At 39.4% G+C, this 10,258-nt stretch overlaps 1 non-coding gene across 1 annotated transcript; it reads left to right on the forward strand.

Annotated features, from left to right (window-relative positions):
• The first annotated feature begins 9,567 nt into the window (after positions 1-9,567).
• Positions 9,568-9,639, forward strand: TRNAH-GUG. The gene has a single exon. It is a non-coding gene; the product is annotated as a tRNA-His (tRNA).
• Positions 9,640-10,258: the final 619 nt, after the last annotated feature.

A 10,258-nucleotide genomic window follows, 5' to 3' on the forward strand; every position in this document is an offset into this window, starting at 1 on the left:
GAGAGAACCAAAGGAAAATCCACAGTAAGTGGTTTCAGGTTATGAAACAGACACCAAATAAAAAAACTCTTTCACTTGGATAAGTAGGATTTCCTAGTTTTCTAGCCTCCTGCAGGATTTACAGCATATTCCTCAGAAAAAAGGGTGTCTATGAGGAATCAAAATCCTACCATCCACTATGTCAGTTGAAGCATGGACAGATGGGGATGGATGAGAGATCCCTTGTCTTGTGTGATTAGATTCACCCCGTGAGGTAACTTGTGATGATTGCCCCTGGCTAGAATCAGAAGTAGAGGGAACCAGTGCTGTTGCAGCCAAAAGGGAGTCACCAACAAGATTTTGGGAGCATCATGTTGAATTTTGAACTTTCGGAATGAGAAGAAGGGGAGGGAATGAATAACGAAACATCCCCTTCCAAGAGAATGAGAGGGCTTCCACCTTCCATACCAGAGGACCTGGGATTCTGGCACAAAACAGAGGAAGTTGTCTGTTCAGAGGGGAGGCAAAAAGATCCACTTGAGCAGTAACCCAATGGTGAATAATATCCAAAAATACATCCCTGTGAAGCATCCATTTGTGAGACTGAGTTAAAGTCCTGTTCAGAGTGTCTGCCATAATGTTCTGACCAGAAGGGCTATAAATCACCTGAAGAGTCACTTGATACTTGACATCAAGATCCCATACCAGAAGTGCCAACAGGCACAGAAGGTAGGATCTCATTCCTCCCCGTTTGTTGATAACCACATCACTGTTCTACTATCTGTGAAGACCTTGAGAGGCCCTGGAGAGAAAACAGGATAAAAGGTCTGAAGGGCCAGCAGAAGAGCTCTCATCTCTTTGACATTGATGTGCTCTCTTCCCTGGCGAGGTGATCACACCCCCTATACTTTTATGGAGCCAAAAGTCACCCACCCAACTCATGTCTGAAGCATCTGTGAACAATTCCTGAGAGAGAAGAGCGGGATGACAAAGGATTCCTAGGTTCAGACACAACTGACGAATCCACCAGTGAAGCTGTTGTCTGAGACAAGGAAGAAGAGCAACTACAAAGTCTAGGATGTGCATGTTGAAGCCACACTGACTTCAGAAACCACTGAAACTTTCTCATGTGACGTCTGGCCAGAGGGAGAATCACAATGGTGGATGCCATGAAACCCAGAGCTCTCAGAAATTTCCTGGTGATAAAGGAAGCCAGAGGAAGAGTGTGAAAGAAAGAAATGAGTCAAGGCCTTCAGAGGAGGCAGGGATGCAATCATAGGCACCGACTGAGTCCTGCAACCCAGAAAAACATGATCCTGAGAAGGTGTCAGAGAAGACTTTTTAAAATTTATAGAGAACCCCGGGCTCTGAAGAAGTGAAATGGCAAAATGAAGACTTTGCAAAAGAGTCTCTGGAGAGGACATGTGAATCAACAGATTATCTAAATAAGGAAATATTTGGGTCCCTTGAAGTCTGCAAAAAGCAATCACAGGAGCAAGGTATTAAGTGAACACCCTCAGGGTAGTAGAAAGGCCAAAGAACTAAGCAGAGAACTAAAAATGCCAGTAAGAAACAGAGAAATCAGGAAACTTCCTGAAAAGAGGATGGATTGAAATATGGAGATGAGCATCCTTGAGCTCCAGAGACACCATATAGGCCCGAGGGAGCAGTAGAGAATTTTTAGGCTTATTTTTAATATGAGATTAACTGTATTTTAGTTGGTTTTAGACAGATTTTTGTATATGATTAGCATCTATTTTATATGCTGAGAAGCCTTACCATAAAGTATTAATGTTTACATAATGGATTGGAGTGCAAAAATTTGATACTGCTTACTTGTCTGTGACAATTCAGCACGAGTATTTGCCATATAACAGTGTGGCATCTTTAAGAAGTCAAGGCAAGTGCAACAATGTATTCCAATTGGTTATCCAGGATCATCTGGCAGTATAAAATGTAGTTTTGAATGTTGTAATTCGTTTCTGATGAAGTTTGCCGGTTGGGCAAACGAAAAGCGCTTTAAACAATTTTCTTGTACCAATAAACTTGGGTTTACTTCGACAGCAGGCTGTGTCAGCATTTTACAATGAGCAGGAGAGAAAACAGAATCTGAAGAGACAACATCTGAAAGGAAGGCATTTTTAAAAAATTGTTTAGACGAAAGAGGTCTAGAATAGGTCTCCAAGTGCTCTCTTTTCTTTCCACTAGGAGTAGAACCCTTTCCCCCTTTGGGGCACAGGCACCTCTTGAATAGTACTGAGTAGAGAGAGTTTGAAGAACCTTTGTAGAAAAAGGGAAGCTGTTCTTCAGCAGGTTGAGGAATACCCATAAAAGAAGGGTTAGAGTTCCACACCATGAAGTACCCCTGATGAATGATTGATGGAACCTAAGAATCTTGAGTGATCTGAAGTCAAGCAGAAAGAGAAAAAGAAAGGAAGAGAAAGGGGATTGTGGCTAGGAGGAGACAGACAGTCATACAGCACCTGATTTGTCTGTAAAGGAAGGATTTGGAAACACTGAAAACAGTGTAGCATTAGTAGGAGGAGCCTGTTTGCCAGTCTTCTTGTCTTTAGTAGAAGGGCAGGAATGTCTATGAACAAAGGCAGTCTTAGTGGGATAGTTTCTCGGAAATGTAGGCACAGGAGAAACAAAAACATGTTTAAGCTCCTGTAAAGCCTTACCCTTAAGGGACTTAAACAAACTAGCAGCAGCTTCCCCGAACAAAAGTTAAGAATCTGGGGGAGCATCCATCAACTTAGCTTTATTATTATCTGGTAAAGGCTGGAGCCTAAGCCAAATATCTCACAACTGAACCAAAAACAACAGCCCTAGAAGTAGCAACTGCCACATCATAAACTACATTTAATAGAATGACGAATGACTTGAGAAGGGATGTCCCTAGCAAGGAAAGAACAGAAGTTTTACCCTCAGACTCAGGAAAATCAAAAATAAGTTGACAGACCTGAGAAAGGAGAGGCAATGCATACTTAGACATATGGGTCTGATAATTAATAGCCCTAAAACCTGGCGTAGCAGAAGTGTACACCTTACCTAGCCATTCCGTAGTTTTGCTATCTTTGTCAGAAGGCAATAACTTGGGCAATTGAGATGACTTAGCAGAGAGACCACAGAAGGGTCACCAGCAAGACATTTATACAAAAAGAAACAATCCTCAGGCACCCTATAAAACCTATCAGGCTTCTTGAGAGTAGGAGGTAAAGAATCAGGAGCATGAGAGGCACTGGAAAAAACATCCGGCAAAGCAGCCAAAACAGGAGGAATAGTCACAGGTTTAGGAGACTCCAATTGTAGCAACTCATAGTATCTTTTATGGATATTAGGGCCTTGAGCACAATCCAAATTAAAAAAAAATCCATCATCCTACAGAATGTATTCCCAAAGGAAATTTCCTCAAAAGAAGCATCTTGACTAATAGATTACTCCTCCTCTAACCTACAGTCCAAAGGAGAAGGAATTTGAGTAAAATAAGTCAGGGATTCATCATCAGAATCCGACGCAGTCTCAGAAGAATCCTGTTCTCTAGGCCTTTTAAGGGGAGTAGAGGACCATGGAGGAGCAGGAATTGAAACCCCCTTGTGGAGGCTTTAAAGACATTAAAGCAGAAAATAGCAGAAAATAGCCCCAGAGTGAAAGCCTGCAATTCACTTTGAATATCCCTAGGAGCAGAAGAAATATGTTTAACATTTTGCTTCTTTTTTTAAGGTAACGTCCCTTCCAAAAACTGAGAAGATTCAGATTCAGGACGGTAGTCAAGAACCACAGTAGGAACTTCTTCCCCAACTAAAATCTGAGGAATTCCCCTAAGTCCCTCATAAAAAAATCAACTATGGTACTCCCTGAATGTCTGAGATGGACACCTGCAAAACTTCATTGGACTTGCTGCCAGTCGGAACCTTACAGGCCTCCAACACAGTCACAGTAAAGGAATCTGACAAAAGAGCCGGGTGAGCCTCCAGGTTTATAACAACCTTGGGAGAAACATTTGGAAGAGGCTGGACAGCAGAAGTTTCTGGCTGCACCTTTTTCAACTTCTTCTTCCCTAATGGCTGACCCTTGGGGTGGGAGATTCCATCCACTGTATCTTTTAGCAAGAAGCTCAAGATGCTGGTTCTCAAGATACATGGAAAGGGAAGAAAGTCTACTGCAAAGGGTTTTCGGAATGAACGCCTGACAAATAGAACAAGATGTATGGTCATGAGATGCTTGTAGACGTAATAGACACTTATTGTGGCGGTCTTTATGGGGAATCTGTCTCCCACTCTGGCATTTACCCTTCCTGGATGACATTAACCCCAAAGAACACATAAAAACCCCAAGAGAAAAAAAAAAACAAGGCATTTATCTGCACTGCAAACAGGTGTAGAAAGTCACTGGAGAATGAAAATGCGTTCAACTGGCAAAACAGATGCAGGTAAACAGACCAATGGTGAAAAGATGCATTCGGACTGGTGGCAAAAAAGTTCTGTTTATGGTAAGCCTGAATGTCACCTTTATGCCCTACAGTAGTGCAAGGAGTGTTTGAGTGATGTTCAGGCATACCTTTAAATGCAACAGAAAGTCTTTGGTATACTGGCCAGATGAGGAGATTCCACAGCAGGGAATCCCTAATGTTAAAAATGCTGCAGCAGTGAATGCAAGGGCATCAACTCTTTTCTGCTGGTTTTAGATTTGCATCTTTAGTAATACAGGTCTTGGTTGCTTTCTCATTGCCATATCTGGAGCACAGTCTGTACTTTCAATTAACAGTTTCTACTGTAGAATACCAGTCCAGCTGCTTATTTGTTTCTTCTAAGTTCTCAAGTGCAGCAGAAAATCTCAGATTTTCCCTATGTGCTCTGTCTTCTAAGTCTACCAGTTTTTGAAACATCTTTTCTTAAATAGTCTCACATTCAGCCAGCCTTTCTTTCATTTTGACCTTTGATTTTTGCACTTTTATCAACTCATCTTAATATCTATTTAAAGCTTCTTCCATTTTTTTCCAGCCTTTTATTTGAATTGATATATTCCTTCAGTGTTTAATTTACTTTAATCTGCTCTGAGCACATTTGACTCATTTTTTCCCCTTTATATTACTAGAAGCCATGTCTTGCACCAATGCTGGAACTTGAACTACTTTTTGCTGAACAGCTGCAGGATTCTTGGATTCTTCCCGGTCAGTATTTTATCCTTACCTTTTCTAGTTGATTTTCTTTCAGGCTCTCTTAGTTTCTTCTTTGCTGGCATGCAGGCAGTATACTTACTAGCCAGTAACTGAATTTACTAAAAGTGACAGAATTCCTAGCCCTTGACTTTTAGTTTTGTTTTCACTCTGGGAGAGCTGATGTTAAACCGTTGATGAGTGTGCAGCTATCTTGAAAAGTCACAACATATCTGAAATTTTTAATCTTTAACCCAGCAATTTTGATTCCAACATCTGATTCATCTAACTGAGCATTTTGCATGATATATTCAGTTGTTGTTGTATCTTTTGGCTTTTCCCAGTTAGGGGTCGCCACAGAGGAACTCTGGTCCGCTAATGATTGGCAGCAGATTTTTACGTACCGAGTTGCCAGCCCTGACGTACAACCTTCAATGAAAGTATGCCCATTCATGCATGTCTCCACACAGAAGACGCTTTAGCTGAGAATCGAATGGGACAACGTCTTGCTGTGAGGCGACAACGCTACAGCAGCACCACCACCGCAGTGATATATTCAGTATATAAATTGAATAAGGTGACAATAAACAGTTTATCCCTTTATCAGTCTTAAGAGAGTCCCATATTAGGTTCTAAATGTTGTATCTACGTCTACATACATACTCCCCCAGAGGTAAATGACATGGCTTGCTATAACCATTTCTGTAAGCACTTGCTAACATTTGTTATGGGCCACAAGTCAAGGCTTTAGAATAGTCAGGAAAAAAATGTAAAGATTATTTGGAACTGCCTTGTTTTTTTTTTTTCTGTTACAGAGCTGGTGTTGACAGTTTGATCCCTGCTGCCTCTGCCCATTCTAAAACCAGCTTGTACATGTATCATTTCTCAGTCTCTGTATTACTGGAATGTAGTTTACATGTTCTTGAGCATTAGCTTGCTGGTATGTGAAGCAAGTGCAATTGTTTGATAATTTGAACATTAGCTAGCATAGCCTATTTTTGGGACTGGAATATTAGTTGACCTTTTCCGGTCTATTGGCTATTGCTGTGTTTTCCATGTGAATATGCTGGTAATATGCTTTAAACTTAGACTTTAATTGATTACCTGTGGAATCTAATGATCTGATCCAGACATCATCATACTAGATATTCTAGTCAAAAAGATAATAAACAAATTTATCATCTTCAGATTAAGTCTTTGGTATATTTTGCTGAATCTCATTGGTTTTACTTTTTTTGTTTGTTAACTAGGTAAATCTAGTAGTCACAAGCCTCTTTATAGGGTAGTCAGTGTTGTAGTCAAGGGAAAGCTGAGGGAACCAGACCCTGAACTAGAGAATAAGACTGTTACGTGAAGAAAGAGAGGCACCTCTAAGCTTTATACTCATCTAATCAATCTTGTCAGAACTAAAATCTGTTTCAGGTGAAAGACGGGAAGGATTGAACAAAGCGTCCGTACTGCAAACTCAATATGTGGGTAACACAATCATTTGTGTATATATTGTCCCTTTAATTTTCAAATACTTCTAATTCTAGGTAGCTTTACATTGGTTCAGAATTGTTATGTGTTACTAAAGACACTGACCTGAACCAGGACTGGCCTTAGATGAACTGGTGCCATAGGTGAAGGGCTATATGGCGCTCCCCCCCACTGCCTATTGCCCCCCATGCACATCACCCAGTGCCCCCTTCTCCCTCCCATCCTTGCTTATTCATACTATCCAAATTACTTTTTTCTTCCTTTTCTCACAGTGTCCTACTTTTGCATTTTTATTTCTGTTTTCATTCAACAAATCCTAACTAGGCAAGACTGCACTCTAAAAACTGTGGAGGAAATAACTGTATTCAACTGGGCATCTGGGAAAACTAATAATACCAACCTCTCTCCTACTTCTGCTACAAAATGAAAAAAAAAATAGAACATAACATTTTCAACTTTACTCTGCACAAATAGTTGACACCTATTAAAGTAATCCAAGTTTCTTCACACATGTAATCACATTAGTCCTGCAAAGCCATAATAATGAGCAAACAACAGACAGCTACCTAGTCATTGTCCTACTCAGACAACCCCTGCAATTATGCTATCTTTGTCTGCGCATATCAGATGTCCTTTAAGTAGCCCAGGTTACTTAACACAAATGCACACTAGTTTTGCAAAGCCAGAGTGTGACTGTTTAAACTAGGCAAATAATAAGAGAGTCAGTTACTTTCAACCAGACAACCCCAACCCCCACCCAAAAGTTATACCCACTTCTCTGTAGAATACAGACATCTGATTGTGATAAAAGTGGATGGCCATGCAATTTAAATTTCAACTTTACTCCATGCAAACAGTTGTCGCATATTAACGTATTCTGAGTTGCTTCATCTAATCACTCCAAGCAGAGCTGAAAACGTTTCAGGTGAAAGGCGGCAGAGTGGGACGAGTGTCAGAGACAGCCTCATAGATCTTCACCTTTCTTCTATAAAATGTGGATTACCCCTTACATTGTGAAAAAAATGGACAAACTGTGGAACACTTAAGACTTTAGCTAGGAAGCTCACAACATAGCATAAAAGTGTTTTATTTATTTTGATTAATCAAAACAATTCAGTATTATTCTGTTTTATTTAGCATAGATGTTTGTTAAAATAAAACAAATCTTAGCAGTGACTATGTACCAAGACCCTTTTGGATGGAATATGGAATTTTTGGCATTGTTGTAGAACGGTACCACCAGAGCAGGTACGATTCTACAACATCGCCGAATTTTAAGCCTCAAAATAAGAAGCATTTCTCATGAGGTACAGTTGAAAGGTAGCGTCACAATATATTGCTAAGTACAGTAATTTGTTTGTTTTTTCTATAATTCTTCTAAATAGCTTTTGCAGTGGTTCAGGAATCAAGAATATCACTTATATTATAATTTAATATATCAGTAATCTGAAATAACGTGAAAAAATATGCTTGCAAGATACCTCGCAACTGTCCAGAGTTATGCCTCATATTTTGGTCTGTTCCTCATAAGATTGGTAATTTACAGGAAAATCATTAAGAACTGAAGTCACAAAATAATGACAAAACGTGAGTTTCAGACTCCATATCCTTCAAAAATGCAAGCGAATACAAAATGCATTATTATTCTAACAGCTGTCTTAACTTTATAAAAGCAATATTTTCTATTTTGGGCCTTTGTCCTCCATTAATTTGGTTTTGTCCAGAGTTCTTACATTACTTGGTTAAGTGTTCTTTGCAACACTGGTTATTGTGGCAAACAAATTCAAAGAAGAAGTTCTAAAGATGCCCTTGTTTCTGTAAAGCATATTAAAAACAGCAGAAAATAAGTAAAACGTATGCAGCATTATTTTGCTTCAGTACAATGAGTTTTGCTGTCAGAAAATCAAATTTCCCCCGTCTTAGCTCACCTGGGCTTGCAGGCATCATTATGACACTGAGATAAGAACATGGACCTGCCCCTGCTGTGGGCCGAACTTATCGGTGTTCTGCTATTAGATGAAAGTTTGCCCGCGCTTAATCTATATTAAATTCGTTAGACATCTTTACACTTAGTGCCTTTAAATACGACATAGAAAATAGCGTTGCCGCCTTACCAGCAGTATAGTTTAATAAAATACTAGGCAAAATACACAACCAACCTCTAGCAGAAAACATTGATTTTGTATACAGTTTTACACGAAAAGCGATGAGCACAACTTTCAGGAGGAAAATATTGCAGTTGCGGTCTTCTTTTGCAATGTTATTGTGCTTATTTGCTGAATTTAAAAGCTAGTGACATATGAAACAAGTTATTGATAAATTGGACGTTTTCTGCTCTTGTTTGTAGAAGCTGCCGGAGAACATTGTATTTATTACATTATGTGACTGCAGTAGTACTTATAGAAGCTGTTAGGAACTCTAAATTACAATATTTTGTTCTCGCTGGGAACTAAAACAAGAGTGGGACAACGGATTTACAATACTTTTTATAGGAAAAAAATACACCATAAGTAGGAATGTTCATAACGTAACGAAAGTGAGTCTTACAGTCTGAGCTGGGACCGAAATCCTAATAGTGAAAGTGTGCGTTTAACATCTTTTGGTTGAGAGGGATTAATTGTAACCCTCATACTCACGGTTATCTGTATTGTTCCTTATCCATATATCCGCTCACAAAGTGGAAGCGCTTATTACTAGTTGTAGCCGTCCGTACTAAAAGTTACACAGTTCTCTGCTGTAACAGAATAAGACAAAGTGGGGGAAAACATTTTCTCCAGATAGGGCAATCACCCTCACGTCATTTACGTTATCGGTACGCAGTACTGGATAAAACAGTTGCCTGATCCCAAGTTCCCAACAGAAAAAACTGTTTTACATTGAAGAGAACGTCATTGCTTGTAAAGTAGGAAACAGCTACTATGAAAGGTTTTTTTCAGTAGCCTCAGTAGCTCGCCGTGATCGTATAGTGGTTAGTACTCTGCGTTGTGGCCGCAGCAACCTCGGTTCGAATCCGAGTCACGGCATTGTCGCCTTACAATGTCACGGCAAGAGGCTAAGATTTTTGTTAAATCGGCCTTGTCTTTAGTTTTGTAAATATTTTTTTTTCTGTTAGAAACCATGTTAATTTTCAAAACTCTACATTTATTATTCTGTGTATGTCCGAGGAAGATGTGCCCTTAAACATTTCTGGTTTTGTTTTTATTTTCATTGTTAAACGGGTTAGAGCACTGAACCAAGGGGGCTTTTTCAGCCTCAGCACAGAGAATACATACCTCGATTTCTTTAAGAATTTTAGGCAAATCTAAAGTAATTGGGGTCTAAATTATCGAAACCGTTTTTAGCGTTCCTTTTATTCACGTAAACATTATAGAACAGCGGGTTTTGCATCGACCTGCATTTTTTTTTGCTCAATAAACGTGTATGAAACTCTAAAGTCTAGCAGTATTGACTGACTAATATTTAGCAGTTTACCATAGGCAATAAGTCAGAGAGATGTTATATAAACTCCGGGACAGTTGACAGGTGTGCATACAAGATGAAATCAAACCTCAAAAAGAATATTAAATACAAAACATATAAGAAAAGCATTGAGTAAAAGTGTTTCATTCTTACATTAATTGAAGGCCACCTGTTATGCAAACA

Source organism: Protopterus annectens, chromosome 7.part0, assembly GCF_019279795.1.
Source record: "Protopterus annectens isolate FY-2018-M chromosome 7.part0, PAN1.0, whole genome shotgun sequence".
NCBI lineage: Eukaryota > Metazoa > Chordata > Ceratodontiformes > Protopteridae > Protopterus > Protopterus annectens.